This window comes from Phalacrocorax carbo, chromosome 2 (assembly GCF_963921805.1).
Source record: "Phalacrocorax carbo chromosome 2, bPhaCar2.1, whole genome shotgun sequence".
Taxonomy (NCBI): Eukaryota; Metazoa; Chordata; class Aves; order Suliformes; family Phalacrocoracidae; genus Phalacrocorax; species Phalacrocorax carbo.
Genome location: NC_087514.1, coordinates 3,901,718 through 3,916,849, shown reverse-complemented (window position 1 = coordinate 3,916,849; position 15,132 = coordinate 3,901,718).

Sequence of the window (15,132 nt, the reverse complement as noted above, 5' to 3'; positions counted from 1 at the left end):
GAAGATCTATTGCATGAACATGTCTCGATTGCATGGGTATCCCTAGCAGCGTGACCTGACAAGAACCATCTCATTAATATGTGTATGGTATGGCTGTTAGGGTTACCTTATTTCTAGTCATTTAATGTGTTTTTAAAATATTATTTCCTTGTCTGTTTTTTTAAAAAAAATCAGAAATGCAATCAGTCAAACACATGGAACACCTGTTATGTACCTCCGTGGTCTGTTATCCACTAACTGCAGGGATCAGGGATAATGCACCGGCCTCTGCCACTTGCAGCAGATGGATGGAGCTAATCGTCAGCCATGGGGAAGCAGCACACAAGTGAGATGAGATGCTTTCACAGATCTGGCCAGAGGGGAAAGCACAGAACTGGACTCTTCGGGGTCCCTTCTTATTTGTGAAGGGGAACAGGTCTAACAGTTGCAAATTCTCCCAGTTAATCCCATGAGCCTCATTTGCCTCTGCCCTCACATAATTTTTCACTCCCAAACTTTCTGCTTTTCAGTTTCAGCACTGTTTGGCCAGGTTTCTTAGCTAAGTCCTGTCTTTTTTTCTTAACTAGTCATCACCCCTACTTCCTGGCTCAGTTCCTTCTCCCTCTCACATTTCCCTGCTATATCCAATCCCCTATTTCTGTATCAGTGCTTAATCTGTCCCTCTGCTCATTCTGGTTTTTTCCTTCCTGTTCAGTTTTCTCAGTTTTTCATTCCCCTACTTCCCTAGCATTCCTCACCCTTTTATCTAGCTATCTTAGTCCCTTCTGTCCTACCAGATGCTATTGCACCCTGATACTGTAGCTCCTGTTGGACCTGTCATTTGCAACACATCCTTTCCAAATTTGGCTCCACTCCCAGTCTGCCCCAGCTAACCATCCCATTCATCATCAACCCCAGTCTGATACTCCCCAGTCTGCTTCTTTGTGTATCAGTAAATTTTCTGTTTTAATCTACTCTTGGGTGCATTCAGCTTTATTCTTCCCAGTCTATCTTCTCCTTGTTTCTTTTACACTTACATCACAGAGTTTCCTCCTTTCTGTGTATTTGCCCTGTGATTTCATGGGAGTGTGGAAGGACACATGTCAAGAGAACATGAGAAGCATGGTCGTTGGTGCCCCTTGATACCAGCCAGCCTGCAATAGGTGGGAAGGTGAAAGGAAACCTTGCAGCATCATGTTCAGATAAATCCAGCCACTCTGTAGTGATCCTGGATAAACCACCAAATCTAAAACAGGACAGAATATGAAAAGCCTGTAGAGCTAAACTGACTGAGAATATGTTCTTCAGATTATTTTCAAATAATGCTCTTTGCTGTTCCCATGGGTCAAATACCATAGTGTGTTGGTGCTCTACTGCTTCAGAGAAACAGAGGCTTTTCTCGAATGAATAACTGTCTCAAAAATACATGACCGGCCATTTAAACATTTTCTAGGAATACTGAAGGTAGGTATGTTGTAAAAGAAATGTTTTCCAAATAAGAAATTTAGACAAAGTTACCAGCAACCTAAAATACAACTTGAAAATACAACAAGACCAGCTGCGTTATTATAGGTAGAATTATAATTTCCTATGGGAGATGGTAATTTCCTGTACTTTAACAGTCTTCATAATTTCTTATGAGAATTTGATGTGGAAAGGGAAGCAGCAAAATCAGAGATGCTGCGAGGTCAGGTAGAAGGATGTTCTCCTGCCCTTCCCAGAAACAGTTTTCATTCTCCCCCCTGAAAGGAGCCAAGTTACTTCAAACTCAACATTTCAACACCTAATGTGTCTCATTGGAAATGCCTCTTTACTTTAACCTGCACAGTGAAAAAAAAGGGAAAGAAATGAGTCACTTCACCTGCCGGTTTCCAACTCTGGCATTCAGTGCTTCTCAGGGGCAACTTTGTTCTAAAGAATATATCTGTCATTGACATCCACTTTCTATCTTTCAGACTTGCTTTAAGGTGCTGGCAGCCCCTCCAGGAGGTGTTTTTCTGTAGATCCACTAACAGTAGTCTGGAGTGATCCAAACTAGCCTTTGCATTTTGACAGCTGAGAGATCACCTTTGTAGCAGTCTGTTTGAAAGCTGTCACACTTCTCTGCTCTTGGCCTTTGTCTGACTGATTTAATGAAATCATGACGAGCAAAAAGAAAGAAAAGACAAGGAAAAAAGTACTTAGCTGATAACTTTGAATGTGAATTTGCTTATTTGTCAACAAAACAGGGTCAGAACCGTAGTGATAACACACAGGTTTGTGTTATCTCTACTAAGAGAAGTTGCCTTCTCGCTCAGCGGACTCATGGGAGACCCTGAATCCCGTCTGGATAAGATGTTCAGAAGCCACCACAGAAAACGCTACACTGAAATTATCTTCCTGATGAAGTTTCCCAGAAATAAAGCAGTTTTGACTGTAGCAGAGATTGAGCACCATCTGGGGAAATGATGTTTGCCTGCTTTCACATGAGGGTCCAGCTTGTTTCCGCTACTACGCTCAGAGAAGCTGTTGATTATACCTAGCTAAACAGTAGGTGATTAATCTGTGGTCTGAGGGGTTACTGAAAGCCAGTGGTGATCTTTATTTATCTGAGGTCAAATCTTGCTCACAAAAATCATAGAATGGTTTAGGTTGGAAGGGACCTTTAGAGGTCATCTAGTCCAATGCCCAAAAAAACCTGAATCTCCATATTTTTTAAATGTGATGCACAAAATAATTTGGAAAATGTACTTCTATTTTAAACACAGCTTGAAAGTATTCTGGTGTTAAATAAGTCCTACAGTAATAGCGTAATAAAAAATGTTTGGGACCATTTTAGGTGAATATTACAGTGGCCTTTTTTATATTTTTTAATGACAAGCTAAAAGAAGGAAATACTCTGTACTTTCCTCCTTGCAAAGCATTTTGGAATCTATGGATTTACAGAGCTATTGCAGAGCTGAGTATCACTATTATCACTGTGGATTGCTACCAAGGAAGATATTGTGGAACTGATCTTTTTTTAATGGTGTTGTACTCAACTACAACCTATTCTAGTCTTTCTCCTTGCTGTGTTTCTATTTCTGTATGTTTTTTTAAAAGAAGGTGGGGATCTAGGGAAAGGGAGCGGCATTTCCACTGGTAAATCAATTAACTTCTCTAATCCAGCAAACTGTGAAAAAATACAATAACTCTCTTTAAATGTTCCATTAGGGCCCAGTAACAGCTCATTAGATTATACAACGTATGTGTAATTGCCCAGAAAAGATGCACTACCTTCCTGCAATGCTTAATTTAATCTCCACTCTTTACATACAACTATAACCACCCACTAAACAAGATTCATGGCCTCATGCCCACTGGTATGTGTGTATGAGTATGTGTTTTAAACATAAGAATGTGTTTAAAAGTCAAAACTGGCGTGGCTTTATTTCCAGTTGCTTGCTGTAATCTCACAAAACAAGGCTGTGGAGGACAGACATTGTCCATGCAGACCATTTTCAAGTTGATTGGAAATCCCTCACTGTATTTTGTCTTTGCTGCATGAAGAGGTTTTCCCACCAGCTCTCCAGCCCCAGGTCTGAAGATGTGAGGTCCTGAAGACACTGAGTAGTACTGTTGAAGTATATATGGAGGATAAATCTATGAAAATGAGATACCTGTTGTACGCATAATTCTACTGTTAGATTTCTATGTACTAGAGGTAATTTATTTTTCTCGTAGCCGCCATGGTAGAAGATGCAGATACTTTAAGTTTTCCCACAAAGCCTTGGCTTTTCCTCTTTCTGGGTGCTTCCCCTTAATACTAAAACATTCCGCTCCCCTCCAGCACAGAAATGAGATCCCCATAACCAGCTCTGCCTCTGTTCACCTCTGCAGCCTTCATAGGCGAGTGCTTGAGCGCCGCAGGGTCCTTAGCACCACGGCAGTTCACACTTCTGAGCTTGATAGTTACAATACTTCCTAAACCTTGATTTCATCTGAAAGGGGTCATCGGGATAAATTCCTGGTTTTCCCATATTAAGAATTGCTTCTTCATCTTCAGGTGAATCAGGATAACAGGCCGCAGTTTCTTTTTTTTTATTTTCACTTTCCTGCAAATATTTCTGACAGACACAGTGCAGCAAAAAAGAGGTGAAATACCGAAGACTAGCACTTCCACTGATACCTCAAGAATGGGCAAAACATGAGATACAAGGAAAAAATCTCATGGCAACCTGTTGCTTATGGAGCTCCAATCTCACTATGAGGATCTAGAATAACCTAATGCTGCACATGGATATGGGAGGGATTATCTGGCCTGGAGTTCAACATGGACTACTGACACAAGCACTCATTGCATTATTAAAACCTTCTGTATTTTTGAAGGAGAAAAGATATCTAAAACATGTAGTCCATCAACACAACACAGTGCTTTTATGGATAGGTAGGGAATCTTTGATATGCTAGCCCAATATCACAAAGCCTACCTAGTCTGTTGTTAGGTGAGAGTCCTGTTCCTAGAAATCTCACAGGAAAGCGTGTTTTCCTATGATTGATCAGATACGAAAAGGAGAAACATCTCGAGTTTAGGAAGCTCCTCCTGCAAGAGCTAGACATCGAACTATTTTTTTTAAAAGTAAACATATTTTACTAAAAAAGAAACTTTCCCTCCATGTCTCTTTTGTGTTTTCTGATAGCAAGAAAAAAATTATTTTTAGTAAAATCTCACTAGCAAAATTTTGAATGGCCAGAGCTCCAAGCCAATGCCGCAAGGTGGTAGGGATACAACATAATGTTTCTACTCTCAGTTCTCTTAAAAGTGTCTCCTCTGCTGCTCTGTTTCATTCCGTGTTTTCCCGTAACAGATACAAGGCCATTTTTCTCTTTGTGCCAGACTGCACAGCACATCAATCCTTATTTGTAGCTCTCATGATTTCCAGACTATTGGTTTATAACAAACAAATAGAGTCTGTTGGACAGTCATTGATTTTGCTAATATTAAGAATGTTAAAACAGCACTGAGGCAGAAAATACAGTACTTTTTAAAGTGACATGCTAGGCATGGATCAACCATACAAATGGGCAAGGGAAATTAGAACAGGACAGAGAATATTGTTTTACTCTCCTCATTAATAATTCTATAGAAGCTTAAAGCCTTCCTATAATTTATCAGATACTGATTGAGGTACCATGAAATGTTTCTTCTAGATGGCTGAGATTTGCTGAAACAAAGCCAGGCACCTGGACAATAATACACACTCCAGTTGTATTATTGCAAAATGGAGTCCTCTTGCACCTGGAGTAAAAATAAATATTTTCCTAGGCCCTAGTTGTGAGTATTTTCAGATACCTCTGACATTATAATTTATAGACTGTATATTGAGAGGTAAGGCATAAGAAGAAAGCTGACTTATAGACCCTTATTATTCCATCAGGGCACCTCAAAAATTTCATTTAGTTCAGTGAGTACAGATGTTTTTAATTCCCCAGTCAAGCTGAAAATACAGGAAAAGGGGAAAATATATTACAATAGACCCATGAAATTAAAGAGATTTGCTGTTAAACAGTCCCACAAATTGAGCTTTCTGGTTTCAGAAAACCTTTTTGTTTGACTCCAATAGAAACATCTGGGTTTAGCATTGTTTTGGAGATGATAAGTCTTTAAGTAGATTTTGGAAGGAAAAATAATTTCAGAAGTAAATTACTGAAGAACTTAATTATGAAAGTTTGTTGCTTCCTGCCTTCCTGCCTTCTCTCTCTTCCTTCTCCTCCCTCTCCTCCCAGTCCTTTTAGTCTTCCTCTTAATTCCTTTTCACTTTCTCTCCCTTTCCTTTGCTCTTTCCCTTAATTACTACGAAATTGTACAGATCAGCACAGAACTTTACATCCAAACTAATATGCAACAAAAAATGCTCTGTGATATTATGTGGAAGATAATGTAGAAACTCATATGCCAAAACAAAAAGAAGAGTTGGTAAAATTGACACAGGAGAAAGCAGGGAGGCTCAGTCCTTCACAGTTCCAGACTCACATTTTCCTGCTTTTATTTTCACTCTTTCTACATAACAAAATAGCAGCACTGAGACCAGTGAACTGGGGTGTAATTTTGGAAATCGGTCTTTACATGTCCGTTGCGCTAAGCTCCCTAAGACTGCACGAGAAGATGTAGACATTAGACATTTCTTCATGGAAAGTGCTTCTGTAATTTTTTACTACAACATTCTTTGGGGGTCATTTGTGCCTAAGAAGTCATCTGAGTGCCACCTCACAAGGCTAGCAGAGAATTTCCACAGGCACCCTTGTAGTGGTCTGATAGATGACCTGTGATGAAGCATCCATGAATACCTGTGCTGCAAAATGCAGCCTTATATAGACAGCTTACCTAGTAGCAGTTTGATAAATCAGGTAACATATGCAGTGAGATACAGGAGGAAGTTGTTGGGTTTATTGTTGTCCCCCACCCCCCACCCCCCCCAGATGTGGTGGCTTTACAGGGCTTATTAACAGAAAGGCAGCATTCATAAAGTGTATGGATCTGAGTTAGCACATTTCTGTCCCTTCCATTCCTGGCCCTGGAGATAGTGAAGTAGAGCCAACTCTGATTTCTTTGAACAGTGGAGATACAAATTGATTCAGGAAAGCATCCCTCTTCCAGCCCACATTTAAGCACACACTTTAAAGCTAGCAGAATCAGGTAAACACCTAATTGGTAATTTCTTGAATCAATGCCATGAAAAATAAGAGGATGGTTTTGTTTTTTTCATGGTTGAGTGATTAATTAATATAGTAATGCCTGCCTCTACTAAAGCACAGATATGTATCACTCTAGTAGTATAAATTGATCTAACTCCCCGCAGGACCTCTTTGAAAGGCTAAGGCTACTCTGCCAAGGCCAAGTAGCTCTCGGCAGTTTGATACTGGTTACCAAAATCACTCATAAGTTAACTCATGATCCTGGACAAATATAATTCTAGTATCCTGCAATGGACATTAGTGGTGTTGCTTCACTTCAGCCCAAGTCTCATCAGAAGTAATCAAGCACAGCGATCGAGAGATTGTTCTCTGTAAGACAAGTGACAAGCAATCTCTGAACCAAACTTATATTTCCATGCTTGGTATAAAAACACAATGATGAAAAAAAATAATAAATATTGGGAGCATAGTGGTGGCAAACTGAACAGCATTAGGAATTAAATGGTGTTGAGAAATGGGAACTGACACAATTGAAATGAAACTTTAAATATGGGTTTATTCACTGCAAGAGGTATTTGGACCTAAATAACTTCTTTCATCTTATCTGACATCACCCTCCCTCTGAAAATGTTCGAAAGTGCTATTTTCCAACTCTATGGGAGCATAAAAATGCAAAGGTATGTGTGTGCAGGAGAAAGTTTAACATCTGTGTTTGGCTAAAGTCTTCTATAATACCTCAGCATCTTTATTACTCACTAAACTGTGAATAAGTGATATACTTTCCTCTTTTTTTCCTCTTTTTTTTTTTTTTACTTTGTAGAAAACAAAGCCCCAGACCTTCTGATGACTTGGAACATTATGTGACCTAAGATGAATGGACAGATGAACAAAGTATCTTATGGGAGCAGTTCTAACAATTATTAAAACTTGTAACAATTTTTTCATAATAAGCCCTATCATCTACTACCAATAATACTAATACAAGCACTTATGGTAATAATAACCCAAATTTAATAACAAGGCAGCAATAGTAGCTTGCTCTGTGTATGTGTTCAAACCACTTTACATACATTATAAAGTCATGGATCATTTGAGAGTGCCTCAGGGAAAATAATGTAGTAAATGTTGTATAAGTATTATCTCGAAGTGTTAAGCCCGTTTGCTATGAACTGATGCCACTTTCAGCTCATATTCCAGCTTAACTGGTAAAAAATACAAGACCAAGGAATTTTAAGTGAGACTTGTATTTGACTGTGTGTGCATTTGCAATTCATGGACATAATTAGGGAGCAGAAATACCACAAGTGACCCTTTCATCATCAGAAATTCAGACATCACGATATTGAATATGAAACCCTTGCAGTATTACTCCCCAATGAGCCAAGTACCGTATCACAAATCTTACTAAGGCACATTTTTCCAAATGTAGAATACCTTTGAGACAATTAAATCACCATTTGTGACGAGAAGACAGAAAAAAAAAAAAAGATCTAAGCATCAAATAAACCATTTTATGGTTTCATCAAGCCATCAAAAACCCATTTGAAATGGGACATATTGATTTGTTTGGTGTAGGTATCCTCTTGCACAGGTGGGGGAGCTCAGGTATGGTGGAGAAAGCAGCAGCATTTCTATGGCTGTGCTTAGGTGACAACCTGAAAGGGAGACCCACTGAGGACTCCCAGAGAAATAAAATATTCCCCTTTCAGCATCGGTGGGGAGCAGGGAGTTAAATCTCTAAGTATTTCCAAGAATACAACCCAGGTCTCCCAGTCCTGCACTCAGTACCTCAATTACAAGAACTAGATACTTAAATCAGTCCAATTATTTCCACTGATGTCCTTGAGCTTGATTAAGATCTGGGTTATGACTTTACATATTGTATGTGCAGTGGGGGAGCATTTAAACAATCAACACTGGGCTAGGAGAGCAAACAGACATTATTTTGAGAGTGGCGGCTGGTTTGCAGGGCCTGAGGAGTGGTCTTACCACTAGGCTGCAACAGTGAGTCTATAGTACACTGAGCACTGTGCAAGCTCCTCCAAAGAGACAGGGATTCAAAGGGAAGAAAACACGGCATTTCTCACCTTGGCGGTTAACTGCCCTTCTGGAGTGGGTGGTCCATGAAGTAACAAGGGAGCTCAGATGGGAGCCTGGGGGAGTGCTGTAGCACAAAGCTAGTCTAGCGGCACAGATTTTTCATTTGAATGTGATTTAAAAATAAATCTGCCATCACTAAATTTGGTGAGGGACCTGGTCCTTACTGTGTCTTGACTATGTTCTGAGAAATTTCTGAGGTGCTCAGGTCTACTTGGGGTCTGACCCTTTCCCTTGCAACTCCCTGAGTAATCTTTCTCTCTCCTAAACTGAGAAGACCTACAGTATTCCACTTGCTATTCCCCTTCATTTTGTTTTCATATACCCTCCTTGAGGTTGGCCATACTGAAATAAACATTCTCACCCAAGAGGTCGATCCACAGCCTTATCTGATATAAACTGATACAACTTTAGAAACTGTTTTAATGACCTCAAAGGCCATCAGACATAGAGGACCAGCTTGTCCTGTAGTGTAAATGAGACCATGGAGAGCATGGCCAGTGAGGGCAATGAGGTTTTGTCATGATGTTGACATGGAGAGAGCCAAACGCCTAGCAGTTGTGGTTCAATGAACACTGTTTTTCTTAGAAACAGCTACCAACAAGAAGGATGAAATTGAGTTGATCAGTCTAGGACACGCTCTATGACTGGTTTTTTACTATTAAAATAGGAGGACAGAACAACACACATTCTGGAGTAAAAAGAACAACTCTGGGCACTGGTTGTTGCCATCACAACACACCTGAGTGTAATAACCAGATGGTCAAATGACCACTGTGAGCTCAACATCAGTCAACCTGTGTTTAGAAAGAACTAAAATAACGTATTAGTAGGGAATTCTGTTCAGCTTGTTCCCTTTCTAGCCAAACTATGTGAACAAGAATTTATCTCTGGACTAAGATGCTGAGTGTGTTTGGGCTCTCCTTCCTTGCAGTTTGGACCAAGTCCTCATTTTAGTTTCTTCTTGCTTGCAGGTGATAAATCAAAATTTCTGAATGGAGCTGTGACTTGCTACCTGTTTTCACACACTCATAATGCTCTAATTTAACCAAAAGTTGCATCTTCTGAGTGTCTGAAAAGATGGCCTCTCTCCAGTACATCCATGTCTTACTGTCATATCCCAGCAAAGTTAAATGTAATGTTTTGTGCTGTATTAACATGAAAAGAATGTCTTGGCTTAGGGTGCCAACAAACTTCATCCCTACCTGGGGTGGAATTCAGGTACCTACGCAAAAATGTCTAGAGGCATTTTAAAAGCCCTTAATTATTTGAGGTATCTCTAGTAGATATAGTATGGAGACAGCAGGAGCCCTGTGCTGCGTTGGGTTAGCTAATGGATGTCAGGCAGAATACACTGAGACATTTCAAATGGCATGAGAAACCAAAGTCAAGGCACTCGAGTTTCGTCCCTGGAGGAATACAGACACAGAATATAAGTTTCTAACTACTAAAGCAAAAATAGAAATTAAACCAGTATTTTCAGTACAACATGGGAATTATTTCTGTGGCAGCGTATCGCTCTGTGTGATCTGTGAGAGTCACAGAGGACATACGTTTAATGAATCCCACCACTTTGCTGTTTAAGAGACTCATTTGAAAAGTGGCTAAATCAAGATGCTGGGGAAAGGCTTAATTCTCTGAAAAGCAAGTAAAAATTGGAAGGGTGACCAGAACTTGTTGCTCTGTTTTTCTTTCTCCACATGATCAAGTCTTCCCACCTTGTTTCAATTAAATATCCAATAGTTGTTTTCATTAAAGCTGTCTTGGCAGAGTTATTGCCTTCAGAGCCTGGCATGGCACCTGGTTGTGATCTGTGATCTCAGCTCTGCTCTCTAACTTGCTGTGGGTTTGAGTGCAAGGTCACAGGCTGTAGCCACTACATGATCATGGCCATTTTTTTCATCAAGTAGGAACGTTTCTACTAGGCAGTGAAATACTTATCTGTTGTGTTAAGAGAAGCTAGCAATGAAAACTGACTGTGTAGGGTTGTTGGGGAGCAGTGTGGTTATTGGAGGGGGTTATCCCATAGGATTTCTTTTTTTGTTTGTTTACTGTTGCAGAAACCTTTTGCGAGACAAAGAGAAAGCAGCTAGAAATGAAGAGCAGGAGCAGGGTGAGCATTCTTGGAAATGCCACAACCACTTAAGATGACAAGGTCAGGCTATATGTGCTCTCTTTCTTCTGTTTATGCTCTGATCTAATCAGCTGAATCTAGGCAAGGGGAGGGAAAACATCCCTGCCACAAACACTCAATCTGTAAACTTCTCCATTTTCTCTCAGCCAGCGGGAAAAGTTATCTGAACTGATAGGGACTTTTCCAGCTGCCAGGATGCATGTTGTCATTGCAAAGCTTTAGTTTTCTTTGGCCCCATATTGAGGGCAGTAAAAGGCAAGAATGGGGCAGAATGAATGGAAATGCCTTCTAGATAAGGAGTGCCCTGCAGGAGTCCTCAGTTCCTGACTTTAGAATTTTGTTTACTGAGGGTCAGAAGATACTGAGGTTTCTGTTCAGTCTTGGTAAAATGGATCTTGCTCCTACTTTCACCCCTGTAGTGCAGGGTTCTCAGCAGAGCCTCAGGTTGAGCCATTAGAAGTAGCCTAGATTCATATTGTCTCAAGGTCCAGTTGATGGAACTTTTTGTCCCAATGATGTGTAGTGGAATTGATATATTTTTCATTCTATATCCAGCAGAAGTGAGGTTGCACTGTTTTCCTGGGCGATCATGATGAACTCCCAGCCTGGTACTTGTTATCTTGGTTTAGTCATAATTGGAATAAAATAAATATATTTGATGTTGAATGTCATTTACAACATTTAACCATAGTCCATTTGTTTAGCGTCCATATGTAAAGAGGAGATTAATTGTCAAACATAATCCTCTTCCCTCAGGCAAATTATCAATTCTGTCACCTCACATCCCTTAATACTCCAGCATGCAGCATTATTACTATGCTGTAATCATTTGTGTCATGCTGTAACAATATCCCTCTGGTGGACTGTGACGTACCTCACACTATTTCAGGCACTTCAAATAAGTGAAACGCACAAAATGATCATTTTATATAAGGACCAGAGGGGGCCACTACTTGAGCAGACACTTGTCTGCATGTCCAGGACTTACTGTATTAGGGGAGAAACCAAAAATTTGCATCATATATAGTGATCAGAAGCCACATTTTACCAAGCTTCACTAGTGAGCTCACCTAAAGTGGGTAAATGGAGAGAAATTGCTAATGTTGGTGTTGGTGAACGTCTCTGCGGAAGAGTCCTCTGGCATGCTATGGGTGCTGCTGGTGCTGCAGTAAGGAATGAACAGATCTAGCCCACAGAAACATTGCGATTAGAGACGATAGACGCAGAAACAGCCTCAACAACAGAGTTGACTGTCCTAGGAAGTATCTTCTGGATATCTGAACATCTTAAATAAATCCTCTCTTCTTGCTCTATAGAAAATGTTAGGGAACATTATCTGACAATAGCTGGTGACAATGATGTCCAAAGGTAAATGGAGAGCTGTTGGAAGAAAACTGATGACAACTTAATAGTGAATGCAGGATCCAATGTATAAATCTCAAAATAGTGCTTGCTGAAAGGAAAGGTACCTTTCTGCTCATGAAGAATTCCTCTATAGGACTTAGATGACCAGATTCTGTAATTTCCCAAGAAATACTCATCTGGTTTTTGTCCTTTTTGTCCTTACCATAGAGATATAGAATTATTAGTTTTTCTATTTAGGTTTTAAGGGACCTCTGGAGGTGAACTAGGCTAATACCTTCTCAAATTATGGGCAACTTTGAAGTTACACTACATTGGTCTGGTTTTATTCAGTCAATCTTTTAAAAAGACCTCCAAGTTAATCTGTGACTCAAGAATAAATATATGCAGGTACTAACATCCTGATTATGGGCTTTTGTTGACAGTGCTTTCCACCTAATGCAGGGAAGCCAGCAGGTTATGTTGAGGAGTTCACCGGAATTAGTCATGGAGAGCAAAGTTGAGATACAGCAATAGAGAGTTGTTCTAAAGGAGTTTCTTCTTCACAATTTAGGAATATCTAGTCCTCTCAGAGGCAAACTCCTTAATGAAAGGTGACAACATTGAACCTAATCTACTGGAGCAAGAGGTAGGGCAGATGGCAAGTTTGAAAGCAAGTAAGAAGCAACTGAGCAGCAGAAAGGAGGGCTTTACAGCCTATTCCAAAGTAGCAGAATCTGAGAAAATTTGGTGCAGGAGAATGTGGCTCATCTACCGTGTGAGGTAAAGTATATCAGAATTGCCAAGATGGTGATGATGAAAGAGCTCTAGTGAGATTCATGTCTTGCTTCAGGGGTGAGATTCATTTGTTTCAATGAAGGCCCTGATAGTACAGACTTGAACAAGTTACCTTGGGCTCCCTCTATAGTCAATAAAAGTCTAGTCAATAGGGTAAATGGAGCTTAGGACATGATTTGTGTCACCTTAGAGAGAAACCTACACTTGGTCAGTTGAAATAAAGCCTAAATAGCACAGATTCTACCACCAAGGTCAGTAATGAATTATAGAAGACAGCTTTATACCTCAGAGACATACATCTATGCTGTGAACTAATGAAATATTTTTATTAGATTAATAATATTTCATGTAGACTATCAATGGATAGATATCAAGGAATTTCTTGATCTGGGTATAAGCTGTGCCCCATGACAAAATTTCAAAGGCTATACATTGTAAGAAAGATTTGCTACTCTTTTGCCAGTCCTCCTTCCTTATATCACCCCTTTTTGAACAACTGCTGAAAACTTCCACCTTGTTCATTGGCCAAATTTCACTGAATCTTAAGAAGCTTTTGGGATTCCTTCTCTGGTTTCATCTTAACTTCCCAAACTCTTTGCAGTTCAGTCTACCTCATTCTTCTCTTGGTTTAACGCATGTCCTCTTCCCATTGTCTGTTTTGCCAGTTTAGTTCATGCTATGTCAACCTTTCCCCTTTTTTCTTATGCTCCTCCATCATCCTGAATGACTTTTTTTCTATTTAGCTTCATGATAAGGTTTGTAGTCCTGAGGTCCTTGTCAGCCAAGAGTCCCATCTCCTAGATTTTCACTACATCAATTTCCATATAGTACCATTGACCATAGCAAGTAAATACAACATATGGATTTCTGTTAGCCATTCTAAGTCATCATTAATATATTATTTTTATTCATAGTTTTAACATGCTCATGGCATTGTTGACCAGATGATTCATGGGATAAACAGGGCCATATTTTGAACTCTGTAATAGCCCTTAATAAACAGAAACTTAATTAGGAGACAGTGAGGTATCACCAATATGGGCTGATGCTAGCAACATAAGGCAATAAAAAGATGGTTTTGATTGACCTCATAGAGAAGAGAGTGTCTATTTCATACATATTAGGGAGACGCTACCAGTAAAGATGAGAGGGACTAAGAAGAGCCACTTCCTTAAGGTCACGGTTCATAGCAGTTCAAAGGTAGAGACACTCTGTCAACTCATGAGTCATGTTTAGTGGAGCAGAGTGGAAAGGAATGGCATTTCACATGCTATTTGTGTATTTTCAGCTTTCCTTCACCATACTTAAGTTTTCTGCCTGAATAAATCATTTTGGAAGACCCAACAGCAGGAAAGTGATGAATGGGAAGGCAGAATTTGAGTGAAAATGAGCTAATCTCCCCAACACATTACAATAATAATTCTTTGTCAGGTCTAACATTCAATGAAAAATGACTCTTGCTAACACATTAGTCTGGAGAGGAGGTTTTGATAATATGGTAGTGTAAAGCTAAGACATTCATCTTTGAATCGAAGGAAAGCGAGAGGATTAGAGGATCACTTAGAATAATTCAGATGCAATGAAATACGGTTCATGGCAAGAGCTAACACAATAGCCCAATCAAATATGATTTAGGCACAGTTAGAAGTAGTACTCTAATTACCGGCAATTGATTTAACTAAAGAGTTTCCTGCAACTCTGTTACAGAGTGAAAAATGGAATTTTTAATATTTTTTTTTTTTTACAATTACGACCATGGTTTTCCAATGGTTTCTTGGTGCCAGGGAAGAGAGCTAATAGTTCAACTGAGAAACTTTTAAGGAATTAATCAAAGACATTTTGCCATCAGTAAACTATCAGGCAAAAAACGCATTTCCTAGAAAGTGGCTTGAGTTTGTATGTGAACAAGAGTGTCCTCAGATGCCAAATCAGTGTTATAAAGAAGATAAGTGATATGCCCTGCCTGTTTTTAGCCACTTCAGAGCTCTTTTTTTAGGTAACACAGATTCATGAAACCAGGTTAGGCGTTGTGACAACTTCCCAGCGGCTAAGTGATTTGAGTAGGGAGTTTGTCATTGCTGACACAAGGTGCCCTGAGTTGTAGGAATTCCTCCAGGAAACATAAAGTA